Here is a 19,224-nt window from a genome sequence, read left to right as displayed (position 1 = left end):
AAAAAAATCTTACTTCCTGAATGGATTTTTCTCAGGTTTTTGCCTGCCAAATTAGTTCTGTTATACTTGCAGACACTATTTTAACAGTTTTGGAAACTTTAGAGTGTTCTACTAATTATATGAATATCCTATCTTCTGGGCCTGAGTAGCAGGCAGTTTAATTTGGGCACGCTTTTCATCCAAAATTCCAAATGCTGCCCCCTAACCTAGAGATGTTAACTTCTTCGATATAGGGGGCGCTCTTTTAATTGTGGGATAAAAAAAACGTTCCCGTTTTAAACAAGATATTTTGTCACGAAAAGATTTGGAAAGAAAACACTCTGACGTTTCCAAAACTGCAAAGATATTATCTGTGAGTGCCACAGAACTGATGCTACAGACGAAACCAAGATGAAATTTCAAACAGGAAATGCCCCAGATTTTGAAGGCGCTGTGTTCCAATGTCTCCTTATATGGCTGTGAATGCGCCAGGGAATGAGCTTACACTTTCTGTCGTTTCCCCAAGGTGTCTGCAGCATTGTGATGTATTTGTAGGCATATCGTTGGAAGATTGACCATTTTACACTACATCTACCAGGTGCTCGCTTGGTGTCCTCCGTCGCAATTATTGCGTAATCTCCAGCTGCGTGTATTTTTCCATTTGCTTCCGAGGAGAAACCCAACTGCCACGAATGATTTATCATCGAATAGATATGTGAAAAACACCTTGAGGATGATTCTAAACAATTTTTGCCATGTTTCTGTCGATATTATGGAGTTAATTTGGAAAAAAGTTCGGCGTTGTAATGACTGAATTTTCGGGTTTTTTTCTTAGCTAAACGTGATGAACAAAATGGAGTGATTTCTCCTACACAAATAATATTTTTTGAAAAACTGAACATTTGCTATCTAACTGAGAGTCTCCTCATTGAAAACATATTTTCTTGTTTTTGTGAAAATGTTGCCTGCTGAATGCTAGGCTTAATGCTATGCTAGCTATCAATACTCCTTACACAAATGCTTGTGTAGCTATGGTTGAAAAAGCATATTTTGAAAATCTGAGATGACAGTGTTGTTAACAAAAGGCTAAGCTTGTGAGTGAATATATTTCTTTCATTTCATTTGCGATTTTCATGAATAGTTAACGTTGCGTTATGGTAATGAGCTTGAGGCTATGATTACGCTCCCGGATACGGGATTACTCGACGCAAGAAGTTAACCTAACTCCTAACCTTAAAGGAAAGATTCACCCATTTCTGAGTGATGTTCTATCCATTCCTGGGGTCATTTCATGTTTTCATGTGTATCTGAGCTATTGCCATTCTAGCAGGCAGAAATTAGGCCGGTATGATGTAGCATTGTGATAAAGCTGCTCTCACAACCCTGGAAGTTAATAAGAATACAACTTTTGGATTGTGAAAACGTCTAACGTACATGTCCGATTTCAATACAGGTCGATGTCAACGTGGGAGGTTGTCTTCTCTTGAATGAGCCATTACAGTATTCCTACCTTGAGAAATGTGTAATTTAACAGTGGGTCCACCACATTGTCTGCCTCTTCAGTCCAGGGTGCATTGCATGTTGCCATTGCATGGCCATTGTGAATGTCAGACTCCACTCTGTGAGGCACATCGATCTGCAGGTTGAACATGGTGAGATTGTAGTCTCCTAAATGGATAGTGCAGTTTGTTTAGGCTATTTTACAGCCAACTAGCTACTTCACATGCTGATAATGCACTTTGGTATTATTGTGTGTAGCTACGTTTGCTAGCTATATAGCTAGCCAGCCAGCAAAAAGAGCATTGCATTGTGGGTTTTGTAGTTGACTTGAGCTGCAACAGATTTCCACAACAATTTCCATGTTGCTCCCGACCTTATTATAACGATGAAAATAAATATTTGTTCACAAAATATATCGTTCTCGCATATAAGTGTTATTTAGCACTGTAAATTATAGGAATTAGTGGTTTTGGTGGATCTTTCTTTTAACCCTAACTTTAACCCAAAGCCTAGCTAACGTTAGCCACCTAGCTAACGTTAGCCACAACAAATTAGAATTCGTAACATACGTATTGCAAATTCGTAACATAACATACGAATTGTAAATCATAACATATACGAAATGGATGATGGACTTCCACAAATTAATATATATACTAATTTGAGCATCTCGGATGTTTGTTTACTATGTTACATCTACCCGTGAGTCTAGGTTGGAGGGGTGGTATGTGAGGAGAGGGGGAATTCTTGTGTGTTTTGGAATGCGATTACCCAGGGGAGAACCCATGACTGAAAAGAGGGAGAGAAGGGGCCAGAAGGAAGAATGAGGCAAGTTCTGAAAGGACTACGCACATTCCTCGGCTTCCTCATTAGTTCTAAACTGCATTTGGGTTGCTGACATGTTGTTTCGTCTTCACATGATACTGTCTATGCTGATGGATTTGCTGACTGACAGCCCAGTGTCCAAGGGAAAGTAGTCAGATGACGAAGACTAACTAGGCTACTCGCACTCTCACCTATTTTACACCAAAACTACTGTTTCTTTCACTCAAAGGTCAGTCTTTTAAAGAAATAGAAAAAGGCACATGATTATGCTACCACCAGCACATTTCTTTGTTTGCACTGCAACATTGTAGATATAGCCTGAGCCTAATGTAAAATGCTGTCACAGTTATAGGTTAGTTTGGATTTCTGGCCTGTTTTTTTCCCAATCCTTTCCAACAGATAGAGAGGTATGGTAGGCTACAGGTGTAGGTTATTCATTTGACCAGTTTCTCACAACAGGAAAATAATCCTGCAGCAACAGGACATTTAAATTATTGTGTGGATTATAATTAAAGGACATGTTTGTAGGTGTTATTACAAACTTTAGAAGTATTTTTAAACTGTGAACACACTACATGTTTGCATTTCCTTCGACAACATGGTGGTCAAATTAAGATCCTACACCTGTACAATGGTTTTCGCTAAGGGTCAAAATACCTGACAAAATACCTGACAACAATCTCCTAAATATTCCAACTATCCACTGTCATAAAGAAGGTAGACAAAATGTACATTTAGCCAGTTAGCCTATGCTCAGTGGTGTAAAGTACTTAAGTAGCACTTTATTAAAGTATTTTTTACTTAAGTTGTTTTTTGGGGTATCGGTACTTTACTATTTATATTTTTAACAACTTTTACTTTTACTTCACTACATTCCTAAAGAAAAATAATGTACTTTTTACTCCATACATTTTCCCTGACACCCAAACATACTGGTTACATTTTGAGTGCTTAGCAGGACGGGAAATTGGTCCAATTCACGCACTTATCAAGAGAACATCCCTGGTCATCTCTACTGCCTCTGATCTGCCGGACTCACTAAACACCAATACTTTGTTTGTAAATGATGTGTTGACGTGTGCCTCTGGCTGACCGTAAATGTCAAAAACAAGAAAATCATGCCATTTGGTTAATATAAGGAATTTGAAATTATATAATTTAAAGTATATTTTTTACAATTAAGATACTTAAGTATATTTTAAACTAAATGCTTTCAGACTTTTACTCAAGTGATATTTTACTGGGTGACGTTAATTTTTATTTGAGTCATTTTCTATTACGGTATCTTTACTTTTAACTCAAGTATGACCGTTAGTGGTTAGAGCATTGGGCCAGTAACCGGAAGGTTGCTGGATCGAATCCCTGAGCTGACAAGGTAAAAATCTGCCTTTCTGACCCTGAACAAGGCAGTTAACCAACTGTTCCCCGGGCACCGAAGACGTGGATGTCGATTAAGGCAGTCCCCCCCACCTCTCTGATGGAAGACACATTTCAGTTGAATACATTGTTGGACAACTGACTAGGTATCCCCCTTTCCAATTGGGTACTTTTCCCACCACTGCCTACGCTTCCCCAAATATTTCAAGTAGATAAATGCAGAAATGAAAATACGAGACACACGTAATAGATATCAGTAATGAATATAACAGTGTAGCATAAAAGGCATATGTCTACCAGAGTTGACTATGGTTAGAGCAGTAATGGTGGTGCTGGATTAGCATAAAATCATCTGAGATTGTCCACTCTTCGACGCCTGCCTACAAAAGCAATCGCCCACTCACAAATGACAATTATTCCAATGAGCAACCCGATCCTGAAGTGGGATTCTATCAGCTCTCAGCACCCACATCAGATTGGAATGACTAGTCTACCACACATTCCTCAACATTTCATGTTGCAATGAAAAGAGGAGAACTTGTGGTGCGCGTTTGGTGTGTGTGTGTGTGTGTGTAGACTTGTGGATGTGTGTTACAGTTAGTGATGTGCAGGCGGCAGTATCTCCTGTACTGTAGGTGTGTTTGTCAGATGTTTGAGGTGGATGACTTGTGTGAGAGGACTAGTGAGTGTCCATGTGGGCAGTGTTTAACTGTTACCCTCCCCATAGGGGCAGTGTTTAACTGTTACCCTCCCCATAGGGGCAGTGTTTAACTGTTACCCTCCCCATAGGGGCAGTGTTTAACTGTTACCCTCCCCATAGGGGCAGTGTCTTACTGTTTCCCTCCCCATAGGGGCAGTGTTTAACTGTTACCCTCCCCATAGGGACAGTGTTTAACTGTTACTCTCCCCATAGGGGCAGTGTTTAACTGTTTCCCTCCCCATAGGGGCAGTGTTTAACTGTTACCCTCCCCATAGGGGCAGTGTTTAACTGTTACCCTCCCCATAGGGGCAGTGTTTAACTGTTACCCTCCCCATAGGGGCAGTGTCTTACTGTTTCCCTCCCCATAGGGGCAGTGTTTAACTGTTACCCTCCCCATAGGGACAGTGTTTAACTGTTTCCCTCCCCATAGGGGCAGTGTTTAACTGTTTCCCTCCCCATAGGGGCAGTGTTTAACTGTTACCCTCCCCATAGGGACAGTGTTTAACTGTTACTCTCCCCATAGGGGCAGTGTTTAACTGTTTCCCTCCCCATAGGGGCAGTGTTTAACTGTTACCCTCCCCATAGGGGCAGTGTTTAACTGTTACCCTCCCCATAGGGGCAGTGTTTAACTGTTACCCTCCCCATAGGGGCAGTGTCTTACTGTTTCCCTCCCCATAGGGGCAGTGTTTAACTGTTTCCCTCCCCATTGGGGCAGTGTTTAACTGTTTCCCTCCCCATAGGGGCAGTGTTTTACTGTTTCCCTCCCCATAGGGGCAGTGTTTTACTATTACCCTCCCCATAGGGGCAGTGTTTTACTGTTTCCCTCCCCATAGGGGCAGTGTTTAACTGTTTCCCTCCCCATGGGGGCAGTGTTTTACTGTTTCCCTCCCCATAGGGGCAGTGTTTTACTGTTTCCCTCCCCATAGGGGCAGTGTTTAACTGTTTCCCTCCCCATAGGGGCAGTGTCTTACTGTTTCCCTCCCCATAGGGGCAGTGTTTTACTGTTACCCTCCCCATAGGGGCAGTGTTTTACTGTTTCCCTCCCCATAGGGGCAGTGTTTAACTGTTTCCCTCCCCATAGGACAGTGTTTAACTGTTACCCTCCCCATAGGGGCAGTGTTTTACTGTTACCCTCCCCATAGGGGCAGTGTTTTACTGTTACCCTCCCCATAGGGGCAGTGTTTTACTGTTACCCTCCCCATAGGGGCAGTGTTTAACTGTTACCCTCCCCATAGGGGCAGTGTTTAACTGTTACCCTCCCCATAGGGGCAGTGTTTTACTGTTACCCTCCCCATAGGGGCAGTGTTTAACTGTTACCCTCCCCATAGGGGCAGTGTTTAACTGTTACCCTCCCCATAGGGGCAGTGTTTAACTGTTACCCTCCCCATAGGGGCAGTGTTTAACTGTTTCCCTCCCCATAGGGGCAGTGTTTTACTGTTACCCTCCCCATAGGGGCAGTGTTTTACTGTTACCCTCCCCATAGGGGCAGTGTTTTACTGTTACCCTCCCCATAGGGGCAGTGTTTAACTGTTTCCCTCCCCATAGGACAGTGTTTAACTGTTACCCTCCCCATAGGACAGTGTTTAACTGTTACCCTCCCCATAGGGGCAGTGTTTTACTGTTACCCTCCCCATAGGGGCAGTGTTTAACTGTTTCCCTCCCCATAGGGGCAGTGTTTTACTGTTTCCCTCCCCATAGGGGCAGTGTTTTACTGTTTCCCTCCCCATAGGGGCAGTGTTTTACTGTTTCCCTCCCCATAGGGGCAGTGTTTTACTGTTTCCCTCCCCATAGGGGCAGTGTTTAACTGTTACTCTCCCCATAGGGGCAGTGTTTAACTGTTTCCCTCCCCATAGGGGCAGTGTTTAACTGTTTCCCTCCCCATAGGGGCAGTGTTTTACTGTTTCCCTCCCCATAGGGGCAGTGTTTTACTGTTTCCCTCCCCATAGGGGCAGTGTCTTACTGTTTCCCTCCCCATAGGGGCAGTGTTTTACTGTTTCCCTCCCCATAGGGGCAGTGTTTAACTGTTTCCCTCCCCATAGGGGCAGTGTCTTACTGTTTCCCTCCCCATAGGGGCAGTGTTTAACTGTTTCCCTCCCCATAGGGGCAGTGTTTTACTGTTTCCCTCCCCATAGGGGCAGTGTTTTACTGTTTCCCTCCCCATAGGGGCAGTGTTTTACTGTTTCCCTCCCCATAGGGGCAGTGTTTTACTGTTTCCCTCCCCATAGGGGCAGTGTTTTACTGTTTCCCTCCCCATAGGGGCAGTGTTTAACTGTTACCCTCCCCATAGGGGCAGTGTTTTACTGTTTCCCTCCCCATAGGGGCAGTGTTTAACTGTTACCCTCCCCATAGGGGCAGTGTTTAACTGTTACCCTCCCCATAGGGGCAGTGTTTAACTGTTTCCCTCCCCATAGGGGCAGTGTTTAACTGTTACCCTCCCCATAGGGACAGTGTTTTACTGTTTCCCTCCCCATAGGGGCAGTGTTTAACTGTTACCCTCCCCATAGGACAGTGTTTAACTGTTTCCCTCCCCATAGGGGCAGTGTTTAACTGTTTCCCTCCCCATAGGGGCAGTGTTTAACTGTTACCCTCCCCATAGGACAGTGTTTAACTGTTACCCTCCCCATAGGGGCAGTGTTTAACTGTTTCCCTCCCCATAGGGGCAGTGTTTAACTGTTACCCTCCCTATAGGGACAGTGTTTTACTGTTTCCCTCCCCATAGGGGCAGTGTTTAACTGTTACCCTCCCCATAGGACAGTGTTTAACTGTTTCCCTCCACATAGGGGCAGTGTTTTACTGTTACCCTCCCCATAGGACAGTGTTTTACTGTTTCCCTCCCCATAGGGACAGTGTTTTACTGTTTCCCTCCCCATAGGGACAGTGTTTTACTGTTACCCTCCCCATAGGACAGTGTTTTACTGTTTCCCTCCCCATAGGGACAGTGTTTTACTGTTTCCCTCCCCATAGGACAGTGTTTTACTGTTTCCCTCCCCATAGGGACAGTGTTTTACTGTTTCCCTCCCCATAGGGGCAGTGTTTAACTGTTACCCTCCCCATAGGACAGTGTTTAACTGTTTCCCTCCACATAGGGGCAGTGTTTAACTGTTACCCTCCCCATAGGGACAGTGTTTTACTGTTTCCCTCCCCATAGGGGCAGTGTTTAACTGTTACCCTCCCCATAGGACAGTGTTTAACTGTTTCCCTCCACATAGGGGCAGTGTTTTACTGTTACCCTCCCCATAGGGGCAGTGTTTTACTGTTACCCTCCCCATAGGGGCAGTGTTTAACTGTTTCCCTCCCCATAGGGGCAGTGTTTTACTGTTACCCTCCCCATAGGGGCAGTGTTTAACTGTTACCCTCCCCATAGGGGCAGTGTTTTACTGTTACCCTCCCCATAGGGGCAGTGTTTAACTGTTTCCCTCCCCATAGGGGCAGTGTTTTACTGTTACCCTCCCCATAGGGGCAGTGTTTAACTGTTTCCCTCCCCATAGGGGCAGTGTTTTACTGTTACCCTCCCCATAGGGGCAGTGTTTAACTGTTTCCCTCCCCATAGGGGCAGTGTTTAACTGTTACCCTCCCCATAGGGGCAGTGTTTAACTGTTTCCCTCCCCATAGGGGCAGTGTTTAACTGTTTCCCTCCCCATAGGGGCAGTGTTTTACTGTTACCCTCCCCATAGGGGCAGTGTTTAACTGTTTCCCTCCCCATAGGGGCAGTGTTTTACTGTTTCCCTCCCCATAGGGGCAGTGTTTAACTGTTTCCCTCCCCATAGGGGCAGTGTTTAACTGTTTCCCTCCCCATAGGGGCAGTGTTTAACTGTTTCCCTCCCCATAGGGGCAGTGTTTAACTGTTACCCTCCCCATAGGGGCAGTGTTTAACTGTTTCCCTCCCCATAGGGGCAGTGTTTAACTGTTTCCCTCCACATTTTTTATTTTATTAGATTTTTTTTCACCTTTATTTAACCAGGTAGGCTAGTTGAGAACACCTTTATTTAACCATGTAGGCTAGTTGAGAACACCTTTATTTAACCAGGTAGGCAAGTTGAGAACAAGTTCTCATTTAAAATTGTGACCTGGCCAAGATAAAGGAAAGCATTTTGACACATACAACAACACAGAGTTAGTAAAACAAACATACAGTCAATAATACAATAGAAAAATAAGTCTATATACAATGTGAACAAATGAGGTGAGATAAGGGAGGTAAAGGCAAAAAAAAGGCCATGGTGGTGAAGTAAATACAATATAGCAAGTAAAACACTGGAATGGTTGATTTGTAGTGGAAGAATGTGCAAAGTAGAAATAGAAATAATGGGGTGCAAAGGAGCAAAATAAATAAATAGGGGAAGAGGTAGTTGTTTGGGCTAAATTATAGATGGGCTATGTACAGGTACAGTAATCTGTGAGCTGCTCTGACAGCTGCTACTTAAAGCTAGTGAGGGAGATAAGTGTTTCCAGTTTCAGAGATTTTCGTAGTTCGTTCCAGTCATTGGCAGCAGAGAACTGGAATGAGAGGCGGCCAAAGGAGGAATTGGTTTTGTGGGTGACCAGAGAGATATACCTGCTGGAGCGTGTGCTACAGGTGGGTGCTGCTATGGTGACCAGCAAGCTGAGATAAGGGGGGACTTTACCTAGCAGGGTCTTGTAGATGACTTGGAGCCAGTGGGTTTGGCGACGAGTATGAAGCGAGGGCCAGCCAACGAGAGCGTACAGGTCACTGTGGTGGGTAGTATATGGGGCTTTGGTGACAAAACGGATGGCACTATGATAGACTGCATCCAATTTATTGAGTAGGGTATTGGAGGCTATTTTGTAGATGACATCGCCAAAGTCAATGATCGGTAGGATGGTCAGTTTTACAAGGGTATGTTTGGCAGCATGTGTGAAGGATGCTTTGTTGCGAAATAGGAAGCCAATTCTAGATTTAACTTTGGATGTTTGATGTGGGTCTGGAAGGAGAGTTTACAGTCTAACCAGACACCTAGGTATTAGTTTTACTTGTATTTAAGTGCAGTTGGAGGCCACGGAAGGAGAGCTGTATGGCATTGAAGCTCGTCTGGAGGGTTGTTTACACAGTGTCCAAAGAAGGGCCAGAAGTATACAGAATGGTGTCGTCTGCGTAGAGGTGGATCAGAGACTCACCAGCAGCAAGAGCGACATCATTGATGTATACAGAGAAGAGAGTCTGCCCAATAATTTAACCATGTGGCACCCCCATGGAGACTGCCAGAGGCCCGGACAACAGGCCCTCAGATTTGACACACTGAACTCTATCTGAGAAGTAGTTGGTGAACCAGGCAAGCCAATCATTTGAGAATCCAAGGCTATCGAGTCTTCTGATGAGGATGTGGTGATTGACAGAGTCGAAAGCCTTGGCCAGGTCGATGAATACGGCTGCACAGTAATGTCTCTTATCGATGGGGTTATGATGTCGTTTAGGACCTTGAGCGTGGCTGAGGTGCACCCATGACCAGCGCTGAAACCAGATTGCATAGCGGAGAAGGTATGGTGGGATTCGAAATGGTCGGTGATCTGTTTGTTAACTTGGCTTTCGAAGACCTTAGAAAGACAGGGTAGGATAGATTTTGGGGCAGTGTTTAACCGTTTCCCTCCAGATAGGGGCAGTGTCTTACTATTTCCCTCCCCATAGGGGCAGATGAGGGCGGTGCACAATTGGCACAGTGTTGTTAGGGTTTGGCCGGGGTAGGCCGTCAATGTAAATAAGAATTTGTTCTTAACTGACTTGCCTAGTTAAATAAAGATTCAACAAAAAAATCCATCTCTACACACACACACACACACACACACACACACACACACACAACTCCTCCACTTTGAACAGCCAAGTACCCTTGACTCCAGGTTTCCATGGCAACGTACTGCAGTAACGCAGCACGGAAAGAACCAATGGAAAACCACCTAGGTCACCTGATGGCCAAACTAAATTTGACAGAACTACCGTAGATGAATTGTATTCATTTATTTGATTTTAACACTGACACAATGAATGATCAAGAGTCAAATGCAACACAATATGATTTGCTCTGTACTTGAGATCATGGCACCATTATTCTTTTCATGGCACTTTCTCTGGGTCAGTTGCTACATGGAAAACCAACTCCCCTAGTTTTTCTCAATGAGTGTCCTCTTCCAAGCCTCCCCATTCAAAAATATGTCAGAGTTTCTTGCGCCTCCGGACCAGTCGTTGACTGAGAAAGCCCAGCCCCCTAATGCTACCTGAAGTCTGCCATCTCCATGTCACACTGCGTGACTGAGTGACTTTCTGTCACACATGCATACTGAAGTATGTGGATTCATTGAGAGATAAAAGACTGAGAAATATAGGATAGGAGAAGTACACGATGGACACAGGTGAGAAAAGAGCCAAAGAACAGACAAGTAGAAAGAAATAGAGAACACTGGGCCCTGCCTCAAGACTGACACATCTACAGCTCATTACTTATTGAAAACACTGGAATGCTGTTTCACATGGAATCTCTCTTTCTCCCCCCCCCCTCTCTGGTCCCTCTCTCTTTCTTCTTTCCCCTCCCCCTCTATCTCTGCCCCCTCTCTCTTTCTTCTTTCCCATCCCCCTCTCTCTCTGCCCCCTCTCTCTTTCTTCTTTCCCCCCCCTCTCTCTCTGCCCCCTCTCTCTTTCTTCTTTCCCCTCCCCCTCTCTCTCTGCCCCCTCTCTCTTTCTTCTTTCCCCTCCCACTCTCTCTCTGCCCCCTCTCTCGTTCTTCTTTCCCCTCCCCCCTCTCTCTCTGCCCCCTCTCTCGTTCTTCTTTCCCTCCCCCTCTCTCTCTGCCCCTCTCTCGTTCTTCTTTCCCTCCCCCTCTCTCTCTGCCCCCCTCTCTCGTTCTTCTTTCCCCTCCCCTCTCTCTCTGCCCCTCTCTTTCTTCTTTCCCTCCCCCTCTCTCTCTGCCCCCTCTCTCGTTCTTCTTTCCCCTCCGCCTCTCTCTCTGCCACCTCTCTCTTTCTTCTTTCCCCTCCCCCCTCTCTCTATCCCCTCTCTCTTTCTTCTTTCCCCTCCCCCTCTCTCTCTGCCCCCTCTCTTTCTTCTTTCCCCTCCCCCTCTCTCTCTCTGCCCCCTCTCTCTTTCTTCTTTCCCTCTATCTCTGCCCCCTCTCTCGTTCTTCTTTCCCCTCCCCCTCTCTCTCTGCCCCTCTCTCTTCTTTCCCCTCCCCTCTATCTCTGCCCCTCTCTCTTTCTTCTTTCCCCTCCCCCTCTATCTCTGCCCCCTCTCTCGTTCTTCTTTCCCCTCCCCTCTCTCTTTCTTCTTTCCCCTCCCCCTCTCTCTCTGCCCCTCTCTTTCTTCTTTCCCCTCCCCTCTATCTCTGCCCCCTCTCTCGTTCTTCTTTCCCCTCCCCCTCTCTCTCTGCCCCTCTCTCGTTCTTCTTTCCCCTCCCCTCTCTCTCTGCCCCCTCTCTCTTTCTTCTTTCCCCCCCCTCTATCTCTGCCCCTCTCTCGTTCTTCTTTCCCTCCCCTCTCTCTCTGCCCCCTCTCTCGTTCTTCTTTCCCCTCCCCTCTCTCTCTGCCCCCTCTCTCGTTCTTCTTTCCCCTCCCCCCTCTCTGCCCCCTCTCTCTTTCTTCCTCCCTCCCCTCTCTCTCTGCCCCCTCTCTCGTTCTTCTTTCCCCTCCCCCTCTCTCTGCCCCTCTCTCTTTCTTCTTTCCCCCTCTCTCTCTATCCCTCTCTCTTTCTTCTTTCCTCCCCCTCTCTCTCTGCCCCCTCTCTTTCTTCTTTCCCTCCCCCTCTCTCTGCCCCCTCTCTCTTTCTTCTTTCCCCTCCCCCTCTATCTCTGCCCCCTCTCTCGTTCTTCTTTCCCCTCCCCTCTCTCTCTGCCCTCTCTCTCTTCTTTCCCCTCCCCTCTCTCTGCCCCCTCTCTCTTCTTTCCCTCCCCCTCTCTCTCTGCCCCTCTCTCTTTCTTCTTTCCCTCCCCTCTATCTCTGCCCCCTCTCTCGTTCTTCTTTCCCTCCCCCTCTCTCTTTCTTCTTTCCCCTCCCCCTCTCTCTCTGCCCCCTCTCTCTTTCTTCTTTCCCCTCCCCTCTATCTCTGCCCCCTCTCTCGTTCTTCTTTCCCCTCCCCTCTCTCTCTGCCCCCTCTCTCTTTCTTCTTTCCCCCTCTCTCTCTGCCCCCTCTCTCGTTCTTCTTTCCCCTCCCCTCTCTCTCTGCCCCCTCTCTCTTTCTTCTTCCCCCCTCTCTCTCTGCCCCTCTCTCGTTCTTCTTTCCCCTCCCCTCTCTCTCTGCCCCCTCTCTCTTTCTTCTTTCCCCTCCCCTCTCTCTTTCTTCTTTCCCTCCCCCTCTCTCTCTGCCCTCTCTCTTTCTTCTTTCCCCTCCCCTCTCTCTCTGCCCCCTCTCTCGTTCTTCTTTCCCCTCCCCTCTCTCTCTGCCCCTCTCTCTTTCTTCTTTCCCCTCTCTCTTTCTTCTTTCCCTCCCCCTCTCTCTCTGCCCCTCTCTCGTTCTTCTTTCCCCTCCCCTCTCTCTTCTTCCCCTCTCTCTTCTTTCCCCTCCCCTCTCTCTCTGCCCCCTCTCTCGTTCTTCTTTCCCCTCCCCCTTTCTCTTTCTTCTTTCCCCTGCCCCCTCTCTCTTTCTTCTTTCCCTCCCCTCTCTCTCTGCCCCTCTCTTTCTTCTTTCCCCTCCCCCTCTCTCTCTGCCCCCTCTCTCATTCTTCTTTCCCTCCCTCTCTCTTTCTTCTTTCCCCTCTCTCTTTCTTCTTTCCCCTCCCCTCTCTCTCTGCCCCCTCTCTCGTTCTTCTTTCCCCTCCCCCTCTCTCTGCCCCCTCTCTCTTCTTTCCCCTCCCCCTCTCTCTGCCCCCTCTCTCGTTCTTCTTTCCCCTCCCCCTCTCTCTCGTTCTTCTTTCCCCTCCCCTCTCTCTCTGCCCCCTCTCTCGTTCTTCTTTCCCCTCCCCCTCTCTCTCTGCCCCTCTCTCTTTCTTCTTTCCCCTCCCCTCTATCTCTGCCCCCTCTCTCGTTCTTCTTTCCCCTTCCCTCTCTCTCTGCCCCCTCTCTCGTTCTTCTTTCCCCTCCCCCTTTCTCTCTTCCCCTCTCTCGTTCTTCTTTCCCCTCCCCTCTCTCTCTGCCCCCTCTCTCGTTCTTCTTTCCCCTCCCCTCTCTCTCTGCCCCTCTCTCTTTCTTCTTTCCCCTCCCCTCTATCTCTGCCCCCTCTCTCTTCCTTCCTTCTTTCCCCCCCTCTCTCTGCGCCCTCTCTCGTTCTTCTTTCCCCTCCCCCTCTCTCTCTGCCCCCTCTCTTTCTTCTTTCCCCCCTCCCCCTCTCTCTGCGCCCTCTCTCGTTCTTCTTTCCCCTCCCCCTCTCTCTCTGCCCCCTCTCTCTTTCTTCTTTTCCTTCCCCCTCTCTCTCTGCCCCCTCTCTCGTTCTTCTTTCCCCTCCCCTCTCTCTCTGCCCCCTCTCTCTTTCTTCTTTCCCCTCCCCCTCTCTCTCTGCCCCCTCTCTTGTTCTTCTTTCCCCTCCCCCTCTCTCATTCTCCGCAGAGGAAAGAAAGGTGACAAGGGAAAGAGCTGCCACTGAGAATAAGAAGAAGAAGAAGAAGAAGGAGAAAGATATATATATATATATATATATATGCCAGGGGGTCTGGGAACCAAACACAGTGAGTACAAAATCTGTTGGGGTGAGTGTGTGTCATCGTGGTTATGTATCCGTCAGATGTTTTACTAGTTGTACAGGTCTCTCATGTGTGCAGCAGTGTGTGTGTGCATGTGGTTGTAACTATTGTTATGTATGGTAATGTTTAGGGCTTGGTGTCACTCGTACACCCTCTGAGCATATGGCTGTGTTATGAATGAATGGACTTGGCCTCTGGAGGAACAGCATGTGCCATGTTCTATAGGACCCTGACTTTATCAATGGGCTACATGAGAGAGACCTGGCATTGGCTGGGGACAGGAGCCAATCAAACTACAGCATGTTAGTTGTAGAAGTCAGGATGAATGAATGAGTCAGAGATGATGACGGTGAGTGTGTTGGTGTGTATGAAGAGAGTAGTCCGACTGACCCCAGCTCACACACTAAACCAGTTGGTTGATTGCAGGCCCATAGCTGTGAGAACCCCATCGGGACAATGAACAGGGCTAAAATTAGCAGTCAAGGCCACCTGTCTGCAACACGGCCAGAGAGGAAACAGGAAGGAGAGGGGGAAACGGGGGCCATTAAGGGCACAGCTCACACTTACCCTGGAGAAAAGTTGCCTCTCTCTTCAAATACCTCTCACGTCGCCAGCTCTCACAGAGGAGAGAGGGAGGGGAGTGAAATGGGCCATGACTGTTGGTTAGTGCTCACATGGTGGTGGAAAGACGTATTCAGTGTTATGAGTTCTGCTACTTAATATAATGTTTACATACCCTACATTACTCATCTCATATGTATATGTATATACTGTACTCTATATCATCTACTGCATCTTTATGTAATACATGTATCACTAGCCACTTTAAACTATGCCACTTTGTTTACATACCCTACATTACTTATCTCATATGTATATACTGTACTCGATACCATCTACTGCATCTTGCCTATGCCGTTCTGTACCATCACTCATTCATATCTTTATGTACATATTCTTTATCCCTTTACACTTGTGTGTATAAGGTAGTAGTTTTGGAATTGTTAGGTTAGATTACTCGTTGGTTATTACTGCATTGTCGGAACTAGAAGCACAAGCATTAACATCTGCTAACCATGTGTATGTGACAAATACATTTGATTTGCTACATTTGACTCTTTAACATCTTATCATGCCCCGCTAGTTTCCTGTCTACCTGACAGCAGACGAGCCAGGGAGTCTCCTCTGTCTCTCACCTGCTGCCCCTACCTTCCCCCCCAATCTCTAGGACAAGGGGAGGTCTAGGAGAATTCAATCATCATGGGTTGTAGGAACCTAGCCATAGACTGCATTTGCAGAACTGATTGTAAATGGAACTAGCATTTAAAGCCTCCATCCTAAGAAGCCTGCGAGTCACATGATCCATCTCATCGTGGACTTGACTATTCATTTAGTGCTCTATTCAATCAGATCTGTTTTGGCCGACATCTGCATAGCAGTTGTTTTGGCGGTGTCGGTGGTGGAGCTGTCAATTCCACAAGCGGCTCCTGGCGTTATACCAGAAGCGGACATTGGCTGAACAGAGTCGCATTAACAAAAAAAGAAATCCCATGCAGCCTTCTTTACAAGTTTGAACACTGGATTGTGTATTACGTTCAATGATTTTTAATTTGAGCGTAATTATTTCTAAAAAGCCTAAATGTTCTCATTCTGAATTTATAACGCGTGGGTGTGGCTTCGTGACAATTATCGCAAGAGCAGCTGCTCACCGATTTGAGGGCTTTAACCCAGTTCCACTTCCAACACCGCCAAAACATCTGCTATGCGGGTGTCTGCAATCGCTGTTTAACGCTTGATCTGATTGAATCTAGGCCTTGGTGTTGTCTGCTCTGTCCATTATAGCCAGGCAGGTCAGAGGGGAAAACAGAGAAGTCAGTGGATAGCAGTTAAGTTGTCTTGACATTTCAAGGTCATTTCAGATTGAGTCAACATCTGCAGCGTTTAACATGAATTGTCGGCAAGCGCTCTACTGGCGCGATCGTATTGAATCCTAGCCTAAGTGATAATCCCTCAACACACAAACACACACGCCTGACTGTTGTGTCTTTATACCCATATATGGCAGTTGACCACCCAATTCCCTTACCTGGGCCTCAAGATTTCAACCAAAGAGATACAGTAATAGAGGAGGCCACCTCATAGAGGTAGATAGAGGACTCATCATGGATATAACCCGTTTTAGCATGGACATCGTCAGTGCTATTGGACATTGCCATCATCCACCATTTTAAAGTAGTCAAGTAGTAAACTGGGTGGGTTTTCCTATGGGTTGTAACCTCAATGGCACAACCCAAGCTGTCACAGATGCTATAATGGCACAGATATAAAGATGAGTCCTCTATCAATCTCTATGGGCCAGCCAGGTTCAGTGGTGTCATGGAAAAGTGCGAGGGGAACAATGCAGTAGAACTGGCTTTGAGGTCCAGAGTTGAATTTGAGGGGTCTAGGGCATCATATTGTATAATCCCCCTCCTAGTGCGACCTATAGCATGTGTAAAATTCACTCCGACACCATAAAATAGTCACACTGCACAAACACACGTGGGGGAGGGGCTACATGTGTGGGGAAAGAACAGGGTCCATCACGATAACCTGGGGGTTGCTGTTAGGTTAAGGTGGGGTAGAACTTCACTCCCCTGTTTGACTTTCCATTCTCTTCAATCCAAGGCCACCAGATTCCCTTTGATCTTCTGTTTCCACGTCACAACAGGCTGATTAAAGGAGAATCAATCTCCCTCCAACTAGAAGTCCTCAGTATAATAATAAAACAGGAACTATTAACCTGGAAGAGATGTGGTCAACTGAGCTCCATTGACTGCATGTCAGTTCTATGCAACTAACCTCTCTTCTCTGTTCACTGTATAGGTATGAAGCTGCCTGGACCGGATGATGACGCTGCTATACAGACTGGCTGCACCTTGCAGAAAAACTCCCTTTGTAGATGAGTGGCCCAGTCAGGATTACTTACTGCAGGGGTCTTAACCCGCCAACCAGCAGTACTACATCTCAGAGGCTAAAAACAGACACGGAGACACACTTACCAAGGCCTCATTACACTGCTCAAAAAAATAAAGGGAACACTTAAACAACACACTGTAACTCCAAGTCAATCACACTTCTGTGAAATCAAACTGTCCACTTAGGAAGCAACACTGATTGACAATACATTTCACATGCTGTTGTGCAAATGGAATAGACAACAGGTGGAAATTATAGGCAATTAGCAAGACCCCCAATAAAGGAGGGGTTCTGCAGGTGATAACCACAGACCACTTCTCAGTTCCTATGCTTCCTGGCTGATGTTTTGGTCACTTTTGAATGCTGGCGGTGCTTTCACTCTAGTGGTAGCATGAGACGGAGTCTACAACCCACATAAGTGGCTCAGGTAGTGCAGCTCATCCAGGATGGAACATCAATGCAAGCTGTGGCAAGAAGGTTTGCTGTGTCTGTCAGCGTAGTGTCCAGAGCATGGAGGCACTACCAGGAGACGTGGAGGAGGCCGTAGGAGGGCAACAACCCAGCAGCAGGACTGCTACCTCCGCCTTTGTGCAAGGAGGAGCGCTGCCAGAGCCCTGCAAAATGACCTCCAGCAGGCCGCAAATGTGCATGTGTCTGCTCAAACGGTCAGAAACAGACTCCATGAGGGTGGTATGAGGGCCCGACGTCCACGGGTGGGGGTTGTACTTACAGCCCAACACCGTGCAGGACGTTTGGCATTTGCCAGAGAACACCAAGATTGGCAAATTCGCCACTGGCCCTGTGCTCTTCACAGATGAAAGCAGGTTCACACTGAGCACGTGACAGAGTCTGGAGACGCCGTGGAAAACGTTCTGCTGCCTGCAACATCCTCCAGCATGACCGTTTTGGCGGTGGGTCAGTAGCCTAGTGGGTAGAGTAGCCTAGTGGTTAGAGTGTTGGACTAGTAACCGAAAGGTTGCAAGTTCGAATCCCCAAGCTGTCGTTCTGCCCCTGAACAGGCAGTTAACCCACTGTTCCTAGGCCGTCATTGAAAATAAGAATTTGTTCTTAACTGACTTAAAATAAAGGTAAAAAAAATTAAAAAATGGTGGGTGGCATTTCTTTGGGGGGCCGCACAAGCTACCTCTGGCGAACACATGGAGGGCTGACTGCCATTAGGTACCGAGATGAGATCCTCAGACCCCTTGTGAGACCATATGCTGGTGCGGTTGGCCCTGGGTGCCTCCTAATGCAAGACCTCATGTGGCTGGAGTGTGTCAGCAGTTCCTGCAAGAGGAAGGCATTGATGCTACGGACTGGCCCGGACGTTCCCCAGACCTGAATCCAATTGAGCACATCTGGGACATCATGTCTCGCTCCATCCACCAACACCACAGACTGTCCAGGAGTTGGCGGATGCTTTAGTCCAGGTCTGGGAGATCCCTCAGGAGCATGCTCAGGCGTTGTAGGGAGGTCATACAGGCACGTGGAGGCCACACACACTACTGAGCCTCATTTTGACTTGTTTTAAGGACATTGGATCAGCCTGTAGTGTGGTTTTCCACTTTAATTTTGAGTGTCACTCCAAATCCAGACCTCCATGGGTTGATACATTTGATTTCCATTGAGTGATTTTGTTGTCAGCACATTCAACTATGTAAAGAAAAAAGTATTTAATAAGAATATTTCAGTGTTCCCTTTGTTTTTTTTGAGCAGTGTAGATTACTAGTGATCCTCTGCTGAATGTGTTTAAACAAGTCACAAGCTCCCAGGTATTCAGTGCTAACCCAGTGACGGCAGTCTTCGCTTGGACTGTGCTAAGCAAGGTTGGCCATTTTGGGTCGGTGTCTGTCAGCTGCTCAGTAGTCAGTGTAGATCCTGTGGGGCAGTCAGCAGCTACATCTGGCTACTGGGTCGCTGATGGCTGCCATGTTCTTCATGTCTCAAATTACATGTACTGTGATTTAGTATCGCTTGTATTTTAAATGTACATACAGCTATCTTTAGTTCAGTTTGCTGGTAGGTTGTTGACCTGGCATACAGTGTAGAATTCTGTGTGGGTGATTCTACAGCTACATTGTCTGCTGGGTTTTAGGCCCTACTCAAATAATCACTTGTCACTTAATCTCACGGTAAGTATTTTCTCCCAATTCAGAGACCGTGTGACAATGCTTTTGTATCATCAAATAAATACAAGTTCTAATGCGTTAATGAGGTCAGCTGTATTTGGATTGGGCCCTGTTTTGTCTAGAAAAAAACATTTTACTG

The 19,224-nt window shown here is 46.9% G+C and overlaps 1 long non-coding RNA gene across 1 annotated transcript in view; it reads left to right on the top strand.

The window, feature by feature from the left end:
* LOC135568445 (uncharacterized) overlaps positions 1-18,719 on the top strand; it is a 20,362-nt gene extending 1,643 nt beyond the window's left edge. Inside the window, exons 2-3 of the long non-coding RNA XR_010462631.1 lie at positions 13,865-13,983; positions 16,864-18,719. This is a non-coding gene — a long non-coding RNA (uncharacterized LOC135568445). The remainder of the gene's footprint in view (positions 1-13,864; positions 13,984-16,863) is intronic.
* The last annotated feature ends 505 nt before the right edge of the window (positions 18,720-19,224 follow it).

Source organism: Oncorhynchus nerka, unplaced genomic scaffold, assembly GCF_034236695.1.
Source record: "Oncorhynchus nerka isolate Pitt River unplaced genomic scaffold, Oner_Uvic_2.0 unplaced_scaffold_1597, whole genome shotgun sequence".
In the NCBI taxonomy this organism is placed as follows: domain Eukaryota; kingdom Metazoa; phylum Chordata; class Actinopteri; order Salmoniformes; family Salmonidae; genus Oncorhynchus; species Oncorhynchus nerka.
The sequence above is the reverse complement of the archived record's forward strand: the minus strand, read 5'-3'. Positions and strand labels throughout refer to the sequence as shown.